This window comes from Perna viridis, chromosome 10 (genome assembly GCF_037379345.1).
Source record: "Perna viridis isolate PV_CMFRI_1.1 ecotype Kerala chromosome 10, ASM3737934v1, whole genome shotgun sequence".
NCBI classification, from domain to species: Eukaryota; Metazoa; Mollusca; class Bivalvia; order Mytilida; family Mytilidae; genus Perna; species Perna viridis.
The window spans coordinates 13,879,208-13,901,070 of record NC_142454.1 but is presented as its reverse complement, the minus strand read 5'-3'; the positions used below and the strand labels follow the sequence as shown (position 1 = coordinate 13,901,070).

General features: G+C 31.2%; 2 long non-coding RNA genes across 2 annotated transcripts; one reads left to right on the top strand and one right to left on the bottom strand.

Annotated features, from left to right (window-relative positions):
- The first annotated feature begins 1,514 nt into the window (after nt 1-1,514).
- On the top strand, nt 1,515-5,502 carry LOC148604625 (uncharacterized). The gene is made up of 2 exons (XR_015916099.1): nt 1,515-3,704; nt 4,395-5,502. It is a non-coding gene; the product is annotated as an uncharacterized LOC148604625 (long non-coding RNA).
- Nucleotides 5,503-13,309: 7,807 nt separating this feature from the next.
- Nucleotides 13,310-21,804, bottom strand: LOC148604624 (uncharacterized). The gene is made up of 5 exons (XR_015916162.1): nt 21,786-21,804; nt 16,578-16,688; nt 15,023-15,211; nt 14,534-14,660; nt 13,310-13,505 (listed from the first exon to the last, which is right to left on the bottom strand). It is a non-coding gene; the product is annotated as an uncharacterized LOC148604624 (long non-coding RNA).
- Nucleotides 21,805-21,863: the final 59 nt, after the last annotated feature.

Genomic DNA, 21,863 nt, shown 5'->3' with positions numbered 1-21,863 from the left:
ATGTTGTATTTAACTAAAAATACTTTTATTTTCAGTTGTATATCATTAAAAAGAGTTTTATTCAAGTTCAAAATATTTTTTGCAATGATTTATACTTTTATTTGAGTATGTAAATATCGAAAAAAAATTATATAAGTACATGTATAGATCAATGCAGAGTGTCTCAGTTTGATAGTGAATATACAAGTCTAGGAAATTTAAAACAATAATTTTGACGGAATTTACAACTAAGACTGAGTTAATTAAAAAAAAAACCATACTTGTCAGATACAGATAATATTTACGTTATAGATATTAGCAAGCTAGATCAAATGAAAATGATAAAAATTAAAAAAAAAAAATTAATAACAAAATTGTTCATATATGATCATGATCAAATTCTGACAGTTTATAAATGTATGTTAACATAGCATTTGACCAGCTAAAATGAACATCTATGTCATTCAGACACTATTTGTTGACATTCTCAACAATGTATGTTCTGATAATACTATCGATGACAGATACATGTCACCAGTCATGACATAAGCTAACCACTTCAATGTCAGATACTGAGGCTTTTTTTTCTTTTGTTGAGTAATACTATAAGCCTCCATTCTATTAAAAATTTATCTCTTTTTCGTCATTATATAAATGAATACGTATTAGGAAACTATAATCTTTGTATATCATTGCTGCTTTCATTTGATAAAACAAAAGATCTGTTTACTATCCTTGTTAGTGAAGATATATCTGTTTTGTTTATTTCAGGGCGTAAGTATCAAGAGAAAGTAAGATAAGTACATGTATTTATTTCATCCGACTGTTAAGTATATACAATATGCTACTTAAGATAAGTTTGTTACAGCAGGCAATTACGATAGATGCTAATGAAAAAAATGAAGAGGACAAAGACCAAATTGTATAAGGCATCTTATTTTAAAAGTTATAAATTATTAGTTGACACTTTGAGCCAGTAATCTCCTGATTAATTGAAAAATTGAAATGACAAATGTTATAAATATGAAAATTATATCAGACATTCTTTGTTGATCAAATATGAACATATCAAATACTAATCAACAAACACCTAAATAATTATGACGTAAATAGTAATCTATCCTTTGCTATTTTGTTTTCTTTCACTACTGTTAAGGTTTCCTTGAAAACTATACATATTATATCGTTTGTATTTTTTACAACAAAAATGTTTGGAAATTTTGGGGGTATCTGTTAATAGACTGCAAGACAGGTAGATGTATATACTCATTCAGACCGAGTAAGTTAACAAAAGTATTTAAAGATATTTATATAAGATTATCATCAGTTAGAAATTGCGAAATAGCTTGAAAAGTTAGATAGAAGATAAAGATAGAATATCGGAATGCAGATAATGTTACCGTTAAACAATAACGTGTTCAATTATAGAAAAAAAAGAGAGAAAACAAAAAACAAAAAACAATAATACTTATTTGATATCATTTATGTTGTATTTAACTAAAAAGTACTTTTATATTCAGTTGTATATCATTAAAAAGAGTTTTATTCAAGTTCAAAATATTTTTTTTGCAATGATTTATACTTTTATTTGAGTATGTAAATATCGACAAAAATTATATAAGTACATGTATAGATCAATGCAGAGTGTCTCAGTTTGATAGTGAATATACAAGTCTAGAAAATTTAAAACAATAATTTTGACGGAATTTACAACTGAAACTGAGTAGATTAAAAAAAAAAAACCATACTTGTCAGATACAGATAATATTTACGTTATAGATATTAGCAAGCTAGATCAAATGAAAATGATAAAAATTAAAAAGAAAATTAATAACAAAATTGTTCATATATGATCATGATCAAATTCTGACAGTTTATAAATGTATGTTAACATAGCATTTGACCAGCTAAAATGAACTTCTATGTCATTCAGACACTATTTGTTGACATTTTCAACAATGTATGTTCTGATAATACTATCGATGAGAGATACATGTAACCAGTCATGACATAAGCTAACCACTTCAATGTCAGATACTGAGGCTTTTTTTTCTTTTGTTGAGTAATACTATAAGCCTCCATTCTATTAAAAATTTATCTCTTTTTCGTCATTATATCAATGAATACGTATTAGGAAACTATAATCTTTGTATATCATTGCTGCTTTCATTTGATAAAACAAAAGATCTGTTTACTATCCGTGTTAGTGAAGATATATCTGTTTTGTTTATTTCAGGAAGTAAGTATCAAGAGAAAGTAAGATAAGTACATGTATTTATTTCATCCGACTGTTAAGTATATACAATATACTATTTAAGATAAGTTTGTTATAGCAGGCAATTATGATAGATGCTAATGAAAAAAATGAAGAGGACAAAGACCAAATTGTATAACGCATCTTATTTTAAAAGTTATAAATTTTTTGTTGACACTTTGAGCCAGTAATCTCCTGATTAATTGAAAAATTGAAATGACAAATGTTATAAATATGAATGAAAACTATACGAGACATTCATTGTTGACCAAACATGAACATATCAAATACTAATCAACAAACACCTAAATAATTATTTCGTAAATAGTAATCTATCCTTTGCTATTTTGTTTTCTTTAACAATTGTTGAGGTTTCCTTGAACACTATACATTTTATATCGTTTGTATTTTTTACAAGAAAAATGTTTGCAAATTCTGGGGGTATATGTTAATAGACAGTAAGGCAAGTAGATGTATATACTAATTCATACCGAGTGAGTTTAAAATGGAATTTAATGATTGGGGTATAGGATAATCATCTGATAGAAATTGCGAAACAGCTTGACAAATTAGATAGAAGACACATAATATATTGGACTGGAGCTAATGTTACCGTTAAACAATAACTTGTGGTCAATTATAAAATAGAAAAAAGTTAGAAAAAAAAACCAAAATATTAAACAAAAAAAAAAAAAAAAAAAACGATAATAAACATTTTATATGATTAATGTTGTACTTAACTTAAAATACACCTAATATTTTGTTGTATTTAATTAAAAAATGTTTTATTCAAGTTCAAAATATTTGTTTGTAATGATTTATACTTTTGACGGAAATATGTAGGTATATTTATTCCTAGGGGACCAATGTTCGAGGTATAGGGGAAAGATATAATATCGTGAATTAGAAACTCTACCAAACAAATGAATGGAAAATTTCCTTTTTTTCGTGGTTAACTGAATCCTTGAAAACCATGAAAATATGTTCCCCACGAACAATAGTATTTCACAGTATGCACTATCTATAACAACAAATATATTTTGTTTGGTTAAGTTGATACGCATGACAAAAATATATACATAAAGTAATGTTTATTATGTATGTAAACTAAACATGCTTAGGACTTGTTTTAGTTTAAAATCAATAATTGTTGTAATCATTTTAATTCGTATGCTTCATGTTTATTTGTTCATATTTGTCATTTCTGTTTTGATTTATTTATAAATCAGAAATCTAAATGGTAGATTATCAAGGCAATTTAGTTAATTAGTTATTACCATTGAGACTAGAGGGTTTTTTTTTACTGAATTTGCTAATGACAAATGATATGACACGTTTAAATGGTGATCGAACTGATGCAGAAGAAGTTCGTGATATTGTAGGAACAAGGTATTGTAGGTTAGATAGAGTTTTGTTTCAGTTTTCCTATATATTCTGATTTTTATTTCAGGCCGTGTCCAAAATGTAACACGTAAGTACGAAACAATATTATAATAGAAACATCACAGTCAGGACGAACATGTGTTATTACTTTTACAACTCATACAGGTTTCATATAAAGGATGAAATTAGTGAAAACATTGTTTTTAACACTAGAAGTGTAACGTTTTTTTTGTTCTATTAGTTTTACGTTTTGATGAAGTAAATGTTGTTAGAGACTTTAAAGAACAGTTTTCATGTTACATTATACTTTAATTTTGAGATACAATATCATTATTTTACAAATACTTTGCAAAAGAGATACTGTTTATGACTGCCTCGGTGGTAAAATATTTACATTGGATAATATATTTCAGTTTTATATATCAAGAGTATTATGTTTCATAATCCGTTTAATTTTCAATTGTTTGAAAATGAAAGTTGTTGCAATATGATGTAGAATTTATTGTGGTGACATTTTTAAATATTATTGTAGTACATCTTGCTGCTGGTTAGGTTTAATAGTATCAACACTGTAGCGATGTTGCTGGTTTTAAGAGTAATTAAGTAAACAAATATTCTAGCGGAAATCAAAAGACTTAAAGTATTCAAAAATATACGTATTAAAAATAAACGATTTACAGGTGGTTCTTTATATTAACCTTTCTTAGACTGTATGTTGTAATACAATATATGGATATATCTGTGTATTTAATGTTTAATATTTCTTATTTTTCTGTAGGCATATAGAGTATATCGGAGAAGTTTGAATAATGAAAAGAGAGAGAAAATAATCAAATATACTGACAAAAGACAAAACTTAACTTGTTAAGTTTAAGCTTTTTTTTAATGTGTGTGTTTTGTAGATCCGACTTGATGTTTTGATGTTTTATGTGATTTATGTTCAGAAGTATCATGTAATTGTACTAATTAAATCGTGTTGGATAATTTACGAAACTCAAACATTACACTCATATCAGGAAAAAATCACTAAAATATGAATAAGTTATTTCAATCAAGAACAATCAACCGTTGATTTAGTTTTTAAGACTTTGTAAACCTGGAAATTGTTGAATGTAATGTAAGGATTTTGAGTCGAAAGTTTCGTGCATGTGTAACTCATTTTGTTTATTGAATTGAATTTTATTATATTGTATAGTGCTGTCGTTTGTAATTTTAATAGTTTCAACAAATCATTATATCGTTAACCTTTATAGCCAAGATATTTTGATTTAATTAAATAAGATTTAACAAAAGGACATTTTTCCAAAAAAATCCTATAAATAAGAAAAATATGAAAAGATCTGGAAAAAATATTGTACTTTATCCTTAGTGCATGATTTAATGTGCAATTTGAAAACTAATATAAAGATATATAAAAGCCCATCATGAATTTTGTTACTGTCGGTATGTCATACAGACTCACTACAGCTCAGAACTCATGTCATTTGGTAACAATAACAAATTTTGTCTGTTTAGGTACTTGTGCAATAAACCTACGGTAGTCAAAATTCTTGCAGGCGAGGTTATTTAGGTACTTGTGTAATAAACCTACGACAATCATAGTTCTTGCAGGCGAGGTTTTTTTCTTTAAATTATGCACAGTCCGTTGAACACTACACGCGGATTTAAATGATGTTATATTTTTTCTGCTTGAAACGACAGATGTATATTGTGATTATTATACCCGTTGATTTGTCCATTTGAAGCTCCTTCCGTACCAAGTTGTAAACCCGAACTCTCAAACATGTTTCATAAATTATCATATATGTGTAACTACTTAGATTATTCAACGATTGATGAGATATGTATACTGGTTTATTCTCCATAAAAGTCATGTTACTATACAATGGTTGCTTTATACAGGACCATCAAAAATTGAGGTCGTATATAATTGCTCTTCTTTGTCTCCTACGTAGTCGTCTGTAAACACTTTATTTTCGTGCAAAATCTTTTTGTTTGAACTTAAAAAATATAAGAAAGGTCTAAATAACAAATGGAAAGCTGATATTGATATTGTGACGCCTATTGTTTTGAGATAAAACAAGCATTAGGTCTTGGGGAAAAGATCTGAATCGTTTATTTTGCCAGACTTTTTCATAAAACAGTGAAAATAAGGTTTGCAAAACATGATTAGACTTGAATAACATCACTGGTTCTAAACTGTATGATACACGTTGCTCAAGTTAATTTTGCAAACATCGGGGAAGTTGAATTTCATTATTCAAAACCAGTAACTAGTTCTGATGATGGTTATTTTCTAAAAAAGAAATACATGTTTTCAATACCTAGGCATAGGTGTGAAATACAAAACAATTCAACATTTTGCCGAGAAAAAACTGGGTCTGGTTAATTGCATACTTCTGTAATTGCGCCAATATAAGATGCAAACGTATCCGTGAAATGAGATATATAATTTCATTATAAGTCCGTTTGTAAATGTCTGAAATTCCCTAGAAAGAAGGGACAATGCAGGTGATATAACCAAGTCCTGCTAACGCCGACAAAAACAAAAGTACAATAATAATAATAATAATAATAACACATAGAAAAACGAATAACCCTTTCCCAAATAAACCCCAAGATGTACTCTTGCTTCCTGTGAGATATACTTGACGGTTGCAAAAGTCCATTGAGGAAATATCATTAATAATCCTTGTTAAGTTTATAATGTCAGTGATACCTACTTAACATCGTAGCTGAAATGTAATTGCACTGGAAAGGAATTTCACTAACAGCTTCGTTGTGACTATCGTTGAGTTTAGGTAATTTTTGTTCCGTTGAAATTCTTGCGATATAGGGATAATATACAGATAATCACAAAATATTGGATCATTCAGTAATAAAACATCATGTACAGACAGTGGACATTAGCCAACATGGATTTTATTTGTTTTATAAATTGCATAATAGAGTTGTAGAAACATAGCAAGTAAAGGTTTCCATTTTTTCAATCAGTGTATAAACTGTCTAGAAAAAGGTCCATTAAAGGCTAAAAACCACTAATTCCACTTCCCATAGGCTTCTATGCTAATTTCACAATATTCAATGGCTTTTCTGGACTTTACCTTAACTTTAACCTGCAGAGGACTATATATCAGCATGATTCTACATATGTCAGCTCACAATCCTCAGAATGACATGTGGGGTTAGCAGACTTGCAGTGCAGTACTGATCACCGGAAGTGAAGGGTCTATAAATAGCATGGGAAATCCCAGTGTTTTCACAAGATAGGGGTATATTTAAAAATCATTATGGAGATTAGGCTTCACATCACAAGAAGCAAAATGCACCTATAAAATGTACAGAAATGTTTTTCCTTTCAGAAACTGTTTAAATTTTTTAAATAAGATGAGAACTTTTTTCACAGCACTATGAGGAACAGGGGTAATTTCTGCGTAGGACTATTTTTGCGTACGTTCCAAATGCTCATTGGTTGAAATGGTGGTCTGTAACCTAAACTGGAACCAAACGAATCGATATACGATATAAGTATCATTTCTACATTTTGAAATCATGGGTGTAATTGCTCATTTTCAACATATAAGATCTTCTGCTCTGTACTTCATATATTAATGAATACAAGTCTGCAAAGTGTTATATTAATATGATGAAACCTTTCTTCCAATTTCTTCGTATTCCAGTGTTTAATATCATACGGCAAAAATCGAAACCAAGAATAAGTTCTCATTAACATCTTACCTTTGTTTATAGGTTAAATTGCAAGCTTCACTGCCATTTTTCTTGTGCAAAATGTCCTGTGCTACCCATTATTGGTATTCCTTTATTTTCAGACTAATTGTTTTGTCGAATATTTCCAATATATCTTTCAGTTAAAATCTTCTTCGTGTGGTTGTTTCATTTACCATCATTTATGCGATTGACAATTGGATTATCATCACAAATGAACACAACAATGTGGGACCACAACAACGTAAACAATTGTTTCGCCGTCACGTTGTTCACGGTCATTACGAACAGTCTGTTTTTCGCGCAGTTCTGAAAGTGTAATCAAGAGGCACGATTTGAGCTGTAACCAAAAGAAGATATTCCAAGGATAAGAAAAGACAGGGAAAACAGACGCAAAATGAAAGATTTTATAGAGTGCCAAACAACCCGCATTCTTTACACTTCATAGTTTCCGATATATTTTAACATAAACGGGCAGCATAAAATTGTCATCGGTCAAAATCGGTAAAACCAGTATTCAAAACAGTACAGAAGATACATATATGAACAATGAGTGACAAAAAGAGAAAAAATGCAACAATAATTATGTATATATTAGTAACGAGTTTCAAGGTGAATTAAAATGTGTTTGGAATGTGAGTAAAATTCAAAATGAAATAATAACACTAATATACATATTTAATAAGATAGAGATATCGGAAATATTTTTAAGGCAGCGTATGCGACGTATTTTCTTATAATCCCGTACAAAAAGCCTGTCTCTAGGGTAACGGTGGTGTCTTATATATTCGGAATAGTCGCTACTATCTCTGACATACCTTAACATCAGGGAAATATATACACAATATGCAGAACAGCTGGTATATATTACTGCACAATAAAGGAAAGTTTATAATTTTAAAATTAAAATCGTCTAATTTGTCATACATTTTTATACTTAGAAAACTACTGTCTTCAAACTTGGGGTGAAGGTCTAGATATGACGTGAATGATATTGTGTCAGTAGCCCATCGTTGAATGAAATATCGATATGTGAAATTAAAGGATCTAGCCACTTTACCTTTTGTTTTATTTTCACGATATTTTGAAGGAAATCCAATTCATAAAAATGGTAACAGATCAGCTAGGAGAGAGGCATAGTAAGAGGCCAATGCAGATACTTTGTTAAAAATTTGTTTCGTCAAAAGTGATATGGTCTTACATACTGATCACTTATTGCTCGGTGAAATATGTTTGTTTCTTTTATTGTTTTGTATTGGTAATATATGTAGAATTGTAGCCTAAAACATAAACTATGTGAGTATAACAATCCTTGTTTCTGCTTTGTAGATGATTTCCTTCAGACAGGGTTTCAATTTATCTCTAACTAAGGCTGTACATGAAGTTAAAAGTCGAAAAGTTAAAAAGATATATCTTTTGCAAAGGAGGAAGATTTAAGATTATATTAAAGTTTTTTGAGTTTTCCAGAATCCACATATGATTAATACTAGTACCAGAGTAATCAGTTTCACGGAATTTTGACTGGCTACCTTTACTGCGGACAAAAGTTAGGTGAGGCACGCGTCCGCACTTTTGTTGAACAAGTGGATGATCCTTCTATGTACCTTTGCTTAAGTAGAATTTTACGTAGTCCTAAGAGAACATTCGATGAGACCATTAAAGACTTGTGGTTAGTTAAGATTACATCGTCGCTGAACGCATTGCGTTTGTCTTTAGAATTACTCGAATATCAGTTATTCCTACCTCTGGCATAAAGCATTTACAGTATTGCGTTTGACATATAAACACGATGTTGTTATTACCTTTGATCACAGGAACAACAACATATGTCTCATGAAAGAGTAATCAAGAGAACCAAGGTTATAGCGGTATTCAAAAGAATGCAATCCAGGGACAAAGACCAGATATGGAAAACAGACATACACAACAAAGAACATAAAGTAACTAAAATCATACATACAAAGTAAAAAAAGCAAATGAGCAACTCGGACTCCACTAAAAACTGGGAGCATGGACCAGGTGCACTGGTAGGGTACGCGTCCACTGCTTTTCTAGAAACACCCGCCGAGTTACTCATCAAAAGCCAAGTCCGGGGCAGACGAAAGAGGAAAGGAAAACTATGACACGTTGAACAAATCAGTTGTCATGGCGCAGATGAATACACCGTAACGATCCACGAGTTCATGATGAAGAGAGGGGACATATTTCGAATAATGATTTAGGTCGATCATGCATGCAGACCTAACTGTTTGTTTAACTAATCTGACAGTGATAGAAGTTCTAGTTTCAGTTTCCTCTCTCCCTCTTTATCCTCACTTTTCAATCGCGTCCAGCATGATTTTAAAATGAAGGTTCCAGATATCATTTTTCGAAGCTTTTCATTTTGAGACCTCCAGTGATTGCATAGCTAGAGAGGTTGTAAACAAAAGACGATTAGGAAGATTTCTGATCTCTCACTGATATTAATTATTATGTTTTGCGAAGAAAATATTCACAACAAATACATTTTGCAGCGTATGTGTAACATTGAATAAAAGATAAAAAAAAACTGACGAGAAAAAAAAATGATGTACCGCAATCAAATATTACATAATGCAAAATTAATAACAAGGAGTAACTTTATTTAATTTCATGTAACATTTTTATTCTAGTTTTAGTTATGAGGAAGAGGTATTTTACGTGATTATTTAAATAATTTGAATAAATTTCTATTGAGACACTTTCTAGTAATTCACACCACCGAAAACTGTAATATATTTGTTCTTACTGAATACGCTTGATACATTCTATCACATTCAGTTGAGTTCAAACTAAAACATATCTGCAAATACCAATGCAATTATGCAGCTTATCGTTTATTATATCGATATCGCATCTCGATTTTTCGCCTTGAAAATTCTTTACTCAAGCAATATTACAGATGATCGACGCGACAAGCAAAACAAAAGCATGGACATATTTATCAAGCCATGTTCAGTTTTGTGAAACGAGAACTCGATTGTCTTAAAGACTTTACTGTATCATAAATCACTCAGCTGTACATTGATGCATTTCCTCATAATCTTAATCTTAATATCAATGCCTTGTATTATTTGTATTGTTTAAACTTCCGTTTCCGTATTCTTAGCATTTTTATAAAAGTTTCATTGAATTATTTTTTTCTTTCTCATAAAACTGTAATACGTCCTTGAACAGTCGCCTTGGGACTTTATCAGCTGTATAGACCCTTGGCCAATACCACAGCCTCGAACTTAATACAGACTCTTAATTTGAGAATAGTCATTTAATAACACAATGTAAAACTACGATTACATATATTTCAACCACATTTCCTCGTATAAATCAGCAATAAGCGTCAATTAAAAAGGGGCTTACTGGTATTTAATATAAGTTGAGAACCCTAAGGAGACACTGTTTTGGCTATTTAAAACCAGAGCAACACATTATTGTATCTATGTGAAGAAAGTTCGATTTGATACAAATAAGTAAGGATTCGAATTAAAACATTATGATGAAAAGAAGACAAAAAACACATGTTTACTGATCCTATACCATTTATTAAGAACTATAATAAACAAGACTATACTTATGTCAAATAGGTGGTTGACATTCTAACACATATCTAAGTTTGATTAAACCTAAAAGTGTGAGACACAGTAATTTATATTTTGTTTTAAATATAACCAGATTAATCTTTCTTTTTCCTGGAAATGTTCAAAGTTTTTGACCTCTTGTTCTTTTGGAAAATAAAATAAGAAAAAAAATTTAAAGACTTTAAAAATATACACTTATAAAGAAAAGATATGATGAATGTGTCAAACAAACCCAGCGGTATGAAAATATCAGCCAAGGCCACCCATAGGTCTTCAATCAACGACCAAGAAATTCCAACACCACTGGGTAGGCTGCAGCTGGCTCCAATACATCATTATTCACATGAACAACAAAAGAGATGCTCTTATATACTCAAGTAACAAAATAAACCTAAGATGACACCAAACAAGACATATAGAGGCAAGAAATTCCTGACTTGGGACAAGCGCAAAAAATACTTTGGCCTAATCACAACCCTCCCCTTACAAAATATGGCCACTGTGAAAAAAAACCTTGTTGCAATGAACATTAAGTAACTAAATACATATTACACAAATGTACAATCTAAGGACTACAAGCAGTTAACTGACATGCCAGCTTCAGACCAGTTTAAACCTACAAAAAATACCCCATCGAATGTAAAACCCTTATTCTTCCAATGTAGGGTTGAGAACCACGGTACATCATATTGCTTCCAACAATAAGAGCACAATCTATGTCATGCCAAAAATTGCTTTTTAATATAGTTTTTTTTCCAATTCCTGGGTAAAGACCGTGTGAGCGAAACAAATGCTATCTTAGAAGATTTGACTACAATATGAGCACATTCAACGGTTAGGTAAATTTAATGGTTGAGCATCGAACATATCGAGCTTTGTATACAATCTTACCGTAAAATAAAGGGTTAGAGATACCAGCACGTATCAATCCATTATAAGCACATATGTACTTGAGGGGAAAAAACGTGTAAATGTTTTAATTAAATGTTAAAAATTAACAACTTTAAAAAAAAAAAAAAAAAAAAAAAAAAAAAAAAAACAGTCGGCATTCCAATGAGAACGGATAGTGCTCAGCTATTTGCTGACCTATTCTTTAACTCTTATAAGGCTGAGTTTATGGCTTATCTGACTCAAAAGAAGGAACATCGTTAGCTAGATCCTTTAATCTCAGTTTACGCCATACATATAACATATTAAACATTAAACAATCCTTGTTTCAGGGATTTTATTAACTGCATCAAACCCAAAGAACTTGAGATAAAGGATACTACAGACATTGTGAAGTCAGCCTCATATTTGGACCTACACTTAGAGGTCGATGGTAAATGAAAACTATTGACAAAACTACAGCAAACACGATGATTATTCACTCCGTATTGTTCACTTTCCTTTCATCTGAGGTAAAATTCCTTCAGCACCCGCCTATGGAGTTTTCATATCACAATTCATACGACTCGGCGGGTGTTTCTGTCCTATCGATGCACCTAGTCCATGCTCTCCGTTTTTAGTAGAGTCCGAGTTGCTTATTTACTTTTGTTACTTTCTGTGTATTATTTTGGTCATTTCATCTTCTTTTGTGTGTGTGTGTCTGATTTCCATGTTTGGACTTTGTCCCCGGATTATGTTCTTTTGATATCCGCTGGAATCTTGATTTTTCTTGATTACTCTTTTACGAGCTTTTGATATTAAAAACCTTGATAAAGTGATTTCTTGGTTATATATAGATTCCTTACGTTACATTTCGAAACGTTGTTACAGATACGATCAAATCGAACCCATTGTGATATGTAAACACCATATAATGCATGGTGACAAGGGACGACACCATCATAAAACGGATAGTTGACTAAAGAGAATTAAAAATCATCACTTTTGGTATTTGATTTACTATTATCTATAATAATACTAAGATCAAGAAAAGATCTTTCTTTTTTTAATATTCGCTTTATTCAATGACAGTTAAACAGGATATAAGTTCTTTGGTATAAACATTGCAGCCATCGTTGTTTAGAGCCAAAAATCGTCCGAATATCTACAGGTGTTATTAAATTTTCTACCAAATAATATTTGGAAGAGTCTTTATTTATTCTAGCCATAAACTGTGATTCGTAACAGAACAGAACAGAACAAGGTATGCAATAAGTGTTGCATAATTACTGTCCTGACGATATAAACGGTTTCGTAAAAGCATATAAAATGTTATCTAACAGTAATCAAAACATCAAAACTACCACTGTCCTCATCGATAGAGGATGTCTTTATATCGGTTAAACAAATAACCAAGAAAACAAAAGAAATATTCGTTTTACACACTTCACTACAAGAATATAAATTTCTTGACACTTTAGAGACACGAATTATTAAATGGATAGACTTGAATATTATTCATTTTATTAGTTTATTTTGTATTCATATTCAATCAACCGTTTACAAATCCTTGCTCTTTACAGTCAGTGCAAGTTGACACAGTGTGCTCATTAGGACAACAAAAACAGGCAAATGCTTTCCTTCCGATCACGTGATTATTTCCACAATCAAACTTCTCATATCCATTTACAATACCAATGTACCTACAATTAAAAACAAAAATTATACGTAAAATTGTCGTCTTAATTTGGATTTGTATTTACACAGTCTTAGTACAGGTTCTGTCTACTACTGTAACAGTAATATGATCTTAGACTTTGCTCATGAAAGACGAACATATTTATATTCAATTAACAGTAAACTCTTTTGATAATATACGGCAAAGTTGTTGTATTGCTGCTGTTTTAACCTAATCCTTCCACCAACGGCAAAATACTAAATTTCCTTTAACACACAATGCGCATCGGTCAACAATAACTTTCTTACAGCCTACGTCATTTCCAAAATACGTCACTTCTGTCAGAACAATTTTGAGCCACTTATCTGTCAGAGTATCTACGTATATAGGATGTGATGTCGCCAATGCTCCGTCCCTATCACTTAGTATATTTTGATATACATTTCTCATTTGAATGAACTCATATCAGGCATTTTCCAAAAAGCTGAATCGCAATAACTAAACATTCTTTACATGAATTTCAATAAATAGCACTCCAATGCACATTGAACAAACTTTGAAGGTAGATACATCGTAGTAAAAACAGGAAGAAAAGAAAATTATACATTTCAACATATGAGTATGAGCGGCATGCTTGTAGTTTTGTATATAACAACCACTGATCGATACCACTGTTGGTGGAACAATTGTATTTACCAGCAACAGAAATAGACTTGTCTGACCTATATCAAAGATTATTAATCGAAATTGTGTATTTTAGGATTTTTGATAAACCTTAAAACTCTGATGTTCCATTTATTGTATTGTATTTGGCAGAGCTGTTAGATTTGACTACATTTTTCTATATTTGTTGTTTAAAATACTTCCTGTATACATTCTTTTTATTTAGGTATTCCGATGTATTTATTTTAAATGCTGCATGTTACTCTTTAACATACTTGTAAAGCAAACCAAATTTGAAAAAAAAAGTAAATAAGTTGTATTCTTGTATTATTCTACCTTGTAGTGAATATTTTAAACGTAATTGATATAAACAGATTTATGTAAACTAACTTGCAAAAATTGAGATAGTCACAACGTCCCTGTGCCCAACCATATTTTGGCCTGGGCAAAGAACCGTCAGAACAAGTTCTAGAATTTATCATTTGTCTCTAGTTTCTGTTGGTAGGAGGAAGATTCCCTGAAAAAAATCAAGTATATTGTTCGGGAAAACGTGAAAAAAATTGGTTTTGCACCACGAAGTGGGGAAAAACAGAAAAGACAGTACATTTTTTAAACCTGGAAGGAAATATAAAAAAACAATTAAATTATGTAATGATTAATTAATCCTTAAAAAAAACTCAGAATTTCATTTTGGACTCTTTTATGACATACTTTCTATAAGATAATCATCATAATGATTTAAACGTCATCGTAACTACCGTGTTCAGTAAGTAAGCTATTTCAGGTACATAACTTAGCAATCAACTGTAATAAACTCGACTTAAACAGAACTAAAGAGTAAAGTGGGTAATCAATTGAAAGAAGAAATCTATATATCACCTGTAATGAACTGGGCGTCGTTTGGCAAGAGTACTATAGGGTACAGTGGATACCCAAACTGACTAAAAAAATAAAATCTCTCAGGTGACTGCTTAAAAAGACAAGATCAGTAATCTATGTTCCATTAATGATGAAATAATAAAGCTTCTTTGTTACTTGGTTCTCATTCATGCTGTTAATTCCTTTATTCTAAAAAAAACCCAAATTGTTATGTTCAAGTATATGTTTCGGAAATATTTGATTTTTCTTAAAAACTGGTTTGTTCTCTTTGTAATAAAGTGTCAGATAATAATGAACGGAGAATATTCTTCGCAGAAAAGCTTTTACACCAGAAATATCGATATCACAAACTTATTTACTAATTTGTTTTACCCGTTACAATCGTTTGATACAAAAATATAATAGAACATGCAGCTTTTTAGTTAAACAATGGTTTTGTTCACCCAGTTCATTATCAACACAATCTATCAAGCACATTCTTTCCAAAAACATCCGAGAAATTTATCAAGTTTCCTTAATGCCTTTAATGAATTTATTCGTAAAGGATGCTATTATAAAGTCATTGTCTATTCTTGGAACATTGGTTTCAAATATATAGTTCTTGGTAGAGATTCTCTATACTTTGTAAGAAATAATTCCAAATCATCTTTCAAATATACAGAGGAAGATGCTTACAAAATGCTGGAATTTTTAATCGACAACATATTTGTCCAGTGTGGTGGACGTGTTTTTCAACAAACGGTCGGCATTCCAATGGGAACATATTGTGCTCCTTTACTTGCTAACCTATTCCTTTACTCTTCTGAGGCTGGCTTTATAGCTGATCTGATTAGAAGGAAAGAATATCGCCTGACTGCTAGATCCTTCAATCTCAGATTCCGCTAAATAGATGACGTATTATTTTTAAACAATCCTAATTTCGGGGATTTGATACATTGCATCTATCCAAAAGAACCTGAGATAAAGGATACTACAGACACTGCGAAGTCAGCCTCATATCTTGACCTACACTTAGAAATCGATGGTAAAGGAAAACTATTGACCAAACTTTACGACAAACGTGATGACTTTCCATTCAGAATTGTCAACTGTCCTTTCATCTGTGGCAACATGCCTTCGGCTCCTGCGTATGGAGTGTTCATATCACAACTCATGCGTTATGCCAGAGCTTGACCCTACATTAAAATATTAGGCATGTGCATGTCCACTGTCAGAAGTTGTTGATCATTAATAAGTCATTATGCCTGATTTGACGTTACAATTAATTCTGAAGAAGTTACATTGTTCTGTAAACGTTGATTTTAATCTTTTTGTTGTGGTGGCCTTGCAAAGCTTACTTATAGGTGTGCTGAAGACATTTTGATGAAATCTGGACGTAGTTACTATTATGTATTAAAGTTATACGCTGGTGCATTTGTTGCCTTTATGGTTATGAATTAATCATGCATTCAAAAGTTGTCTTCTTAGTCTTCGTGGTTATACGTTTTACTTTTATATTGTAGGTATTAACAGGTGTTTTTTACATGACGTGCAAAAGTTTATGAAATATTCTTACCCACATATGACCAATACTTCTGATAGTGGCCCCAGGGTCGGGATATACAGATCTGTCAATGTTTTCCATAAAACATTGACAAAGTTCAGGCCAACACGAGATTTGTTTTCCCTGTAACAAAAAAGTATCGTTTTTTCTCGCCACCTAAGGTATGTGCATTAATGGTATGTTAGTGAAAAATCAACAACTGACCACGTAAAAGGTGGTGCAGTTCAAAGTTCGTTGCATGAGTTGTATAAAACAAAACGTGTTTATAGCAAACTTTAATGATCAAAAGTAAACCAACAAAGAGTGATCAAAAGAACCGAGATTGTAACAGTAATCAAAGGAGTGTAAGCCAGGGACAAAGACCAGACAGGGAAACATAAACACACTACAAAGAACGTGAAATAACCAAAATGAGAAACGTACATAGAAACAACAGTAAATGAGCAATTCATACTCCACGGAATTCTGGGGGTATGGACCAAGTGTACCGGTAGGGTAAGCGTCCTCTACAAGGCATAGAGTTTATAGAAACAACAATACTCTTATAGAAACCAAATGAATACTCACAGAAACTAAACATAGTATTTCGTCATTTGAACAAAAACTCTCCACTTTGAGATAATTTCTGAACAACTCTGCATATATACAGTCCGACTACCAGCTTTGTTTTTATTCAACTTTTCGCCTTTCATTTTATGAATTCACTTTTCGTTCATTTATTACAACACCATATTAGTTTGATAATGTGTTCATATTCAAACTCGTAAGTTATCTAACCAAATCTTTTAGTGATATATGTTAAGTTGCAGAATCAGATGAAGGCTTAGAGCAGAGTATAAAATGCCGCTAGAATCCTGGTTCTCAGAATTTCTCTTTCAACCTAGTAAGTCTTTTTCCAATATAATTGGAATCGTATTGATATACTAACATTAACTTGTAAATCAAAATTTGTGTTTATTACTATCAACGACAAATATCTAATGACTTTATGGAAATATTAACAAAAATGATCAAAAGGACAACAATTGATACCGAAATTTAAAATCTAACAACATATACTGTCGTAAACAATATCAAAGCGTATTAAAATTCAAGAAATTGGCCGATACTTGAAACATGAAAATAAGGGTGACAACAAAATTACCAAACACTAATCAGACTCAATCACGTCATGTCCAAATTAAATCTGGTAATATAGATTTAACACCACCGAAGCAGCTGGTACCGCAATGGTCCTGACTTGGTACAGGCACTTCAAACGAAATGGTGGGTTAAATCTACGTCACAAAGAACATTTTACAAAAAAAAATCATTGCGCATTGTTGTAGAAGAAACTGAGTATTTTTTTAACCAAGGACTGATATCTAATGTGGTAAGAAACCATTTAAGACATATTTCCTCAATCCCAGGATTCAAGAGTCTGTTACGCAGATATTTATGGAGTTCAAGGAGGTTAGAGAAGTTAGTACTTGCTCAAGCGTAGCGAATCAATGGTGAAATATAAAACCATATACAGTAGATGTAGGGATATTGCTGCACATGCAAGGAAAATTGATGATATTAAAATTAAAGACGTCTCTTTGATCATAAATCTTAGTGCTGAGATGACTACTGTTGTCAAATATTGACCAACATTCATGACAAACGTGATATTTTTTATTCAGAATTGTCAACTTCCTTTTCTTCTGTGGCAGTATTTCTTCAGCACCTGCGTATGAATTGTTCATATCACAACTCATACGTTATATCAGAGATTATCGTAGCTGCCTGGACATTTTAATATCGCACTAGACTAAGTTGGCTTCTAGAACACGGGTATGTTACTACAAGTCATCACTGCGGAAGTTTTATTAATCGTCATCATGAACTCGTGGATCGTGTGTCCATCTGCGCCATGAGAGCTCGTTTGTTCGGCGTGTCGTAGTTTTCCTTTCTTCATTTGTCTACTCCGGACTTGACTTTTTATGAGCAACTCGACGGGTGTTTCTAGAAAAACAGAGGAAGCTTACCCTACCGGTGCACCTGGTCCATGCTCCAATTTTAGTAGAGTCCGAGTTGCTCATTTGCTTTTGTTACTTTGTATGTATGATTTTAGTTGCTTTATGTTCTTTGTTGTGTGTCTGTTTTCCGTGTCTGGTCTTTGTCCCTGGATTGCGTTCGTTTGGTTGCCGCTGTAGCCTTGGTTCCCTTGGATGCTCTTTATATACATAGTAGGTATAAGATTCTAATTCTTTATCAAGCTATGTAAAGAGGTTATCAGAATTCACACAATAAACAAATCTCTTTCTTGATGTCATATTGATGATTCTCAAGGAAACCTTCTGCTGGTCAGTGACTGGAACGATGGCTAAATTGGTCAAATTTCTTACCGAATAAAATATTTCTTATGTCTGGGATATATTGTATCTGACGTATAATTATCACAGAAAATATTGAAAATTTATTTTGAAAGTGACCCACCATATTATATAAATACTTAAAACAATATTAAAAAAAAATAAACAAAATAAACAACAACTTTTTGTCATTCTATTTAGTACTTTGATAGTTTCTGTAATAATGTAACAAAAAACGATGTGTACACTGACAACTAAATAGGTAAACTAAGGTAAAGCTGATAACATAGCCAGCTAATGAGACATTTTTGTAATCACACTTCCTACAATAAAAAAAACAAACAAATAAACAAAAAAACAAAAAACAAAAAACAAAAAAAAAACAAAAAAAACAAAAAAAAAAAAAACAAAAAAAACAAAAAAAAACAAAATTGAGACAAATACATCAAATGTGCTCTTCTTTTTCCATTCATTTCTAGCTAAACAATGTTTAAAGGATGCAAACATATGATTCATAATACTTATTCAATGCTATGGTAAAGTTCTGAAGCTTTAGTTGAGAAACAGTTCAAACCACTCCGATGATGTCTTGTTGCCATGGATAAAATAAATTTGACAATGCATAACGTAAATCTCCATCTAGGATATAAATCATGAAATAGCGATGCATTTAAATTAGGAAAAAAATAAAAAAGTGTGTCGTTAATTCACCAATTACAAATCTTATATTAGTCTACTAAATTATCTCCGTTGGGAAAGGATGGAGTATACTGGTTCATGGATTTAGAGTAAGCATTCATTTAATGCAATAGATTTAGTAAATAATGTTCAATGCATATCTTCTAAATAACGAAATACTTTAATGCAATATAAAACCGTACACCAGTGCTAATGCAAGTTTAAGAAATTGCTAACACCTACGTCGAGTAAGAGACGACATAAAATCTAACCAAACTGAGCACGATTTCTTTTAGAAATCATTTTTGAAATCGTGCGTGCATCACATTAAATTATACACCCAAGAAAATAACATTTAGGTCAAGTGGTTAAACGTTTTCCTTTTGACATTTAATTAACATTTTGTTTATATTACCTTATTAAAGTGGTCACCCTTCTCCAATTCTGTGTTATTTTTAAATCATAAGAAAATTTGTGTATATGTTTAAAATCAGATACATAGTAACTTTAAGGTATATGTATCTTCAAATTAAAATTATAACAGGTTTTAGGCAATTTTGACAAAACATTGTTTCATACTAATGTTCAGATTTTCAACCACATCTACCTATATTAATATAGTAATGTTATTCTTAATTGTACCTTTGAGTGTTTTTTTGTTTTGTTTTGTTTTTGCTTTCTGTTATTTAGTTTCTGTTATTTATTTGTTTCTGGTTTGTTTTGTTTTGTTTTGTTTTTTTTTTCATTTTTTTGATTTTTTCTTTTTCACACGATCAGATTTAGTTGGTTGCACAAAATATAAAGGTCACAGACTGAATGTGTGTATACAGGGCACGACTTGTCTGTATCTTCAGTAGGCCAGTACACACAAAACTAATACTATTGAATTTCAAATTTACTTCTCAGTCATGCTTTTTGATTTGTTTAAATTCGAAAAAGATCATTTACCGGGCACCAAATGAACATATGCTGTATATATTTCATTTTACTTCGATAGCACAAGGCAAAGTAAATAAAAGTTCCTAAAGTTACCGTTTGAAAAACGAGGATTGAAAATTCCTTTGTGTTTCATACACTATATATATATGATTTTGATACTTTGAATCAAAGGTGATGGTAAAATATATACAAATACATATCATTTGTCAGGCAGACCGAACTATCGAGTGGTAGTCTACATAATATCAGGCAGGAGTAAATTTGTGTACATAAAAGAACCCAAAGATGTCACTTTTATTCAGACACAGTTAAAAACCACACAATCAATGTTAGCTAACCGATTGGTTCTTGTACTTTTGAGATACACATTGGCTATATTGTCTATGAAATTGGCACTTTACAAGAGATATTATTCTTGACTTGGGTGAGGAATATATGGTTTTCTCTAAGGTACACGTGTAAATACAGAAAGGACTACTACTAGGTGCAAACACAGCATTGAAGACTGAACAAGTAGCTTTTTTTGTTTTGTATTACTTTATCTGCAGCATGATTTACCAGTGCCATTTCCAGAATTGTAAATGAATTTATACTTATCATTCAAAGTAATTACCAAGATAGTCTGTGCATATAAGCAACGCATAAGTCAAGCAAAATGTATATGTTTAAGTTTAAATAGTTTTCGAATCCAATGAATTCATCAGTTTTTTTTAAATGTCCCCTTTGTGAACAATATGAACATCTTTGTCAAGCTCGTGTGTGATGGATAGTATACAATTTGCATGACTCTGTGGGGCAACCGTTCAAAACACAATCCATTATTATATGTCTGTTTTAGTAGACATTCAATTACTTTTTTTCAATAATTGACAGTAACTGAAAAGTAGCCTTTTTTTTAATATGAACCTTGTTGATATGCTTCAATACTATCTTTATCAAGATTTATTAGTACATTTAAACGAGGATTTCTGGAAAGTCAAGTAAAAAAGTAAAACACCAGCAACGGACGCAACCAAATTTCCTTGACGTATCCTAACTAAAGAGCAGTATAAGGTTATCAAAGATGTTTAAAACTATTTCCAACATTTTTTGAATAAAGAATTGATATGGATTTTGAATATGTTATAAGGGTAATTCCACTGCACATGGGTTTTCGTTTATAATGAAACTTTTCAAAAAATACTAACTTTTGATCGTAGTCCTTAATAACAGAAATATGACGTAAATGTCAAATGTAAATATTACCATTTTTGGAAATTATTATTACCTTGTGTTCTAGTAGGACTTGATATCATGATGACACTAAATTTCTCTCCTGCAGGAAAACTACCCAAACTATGATTTT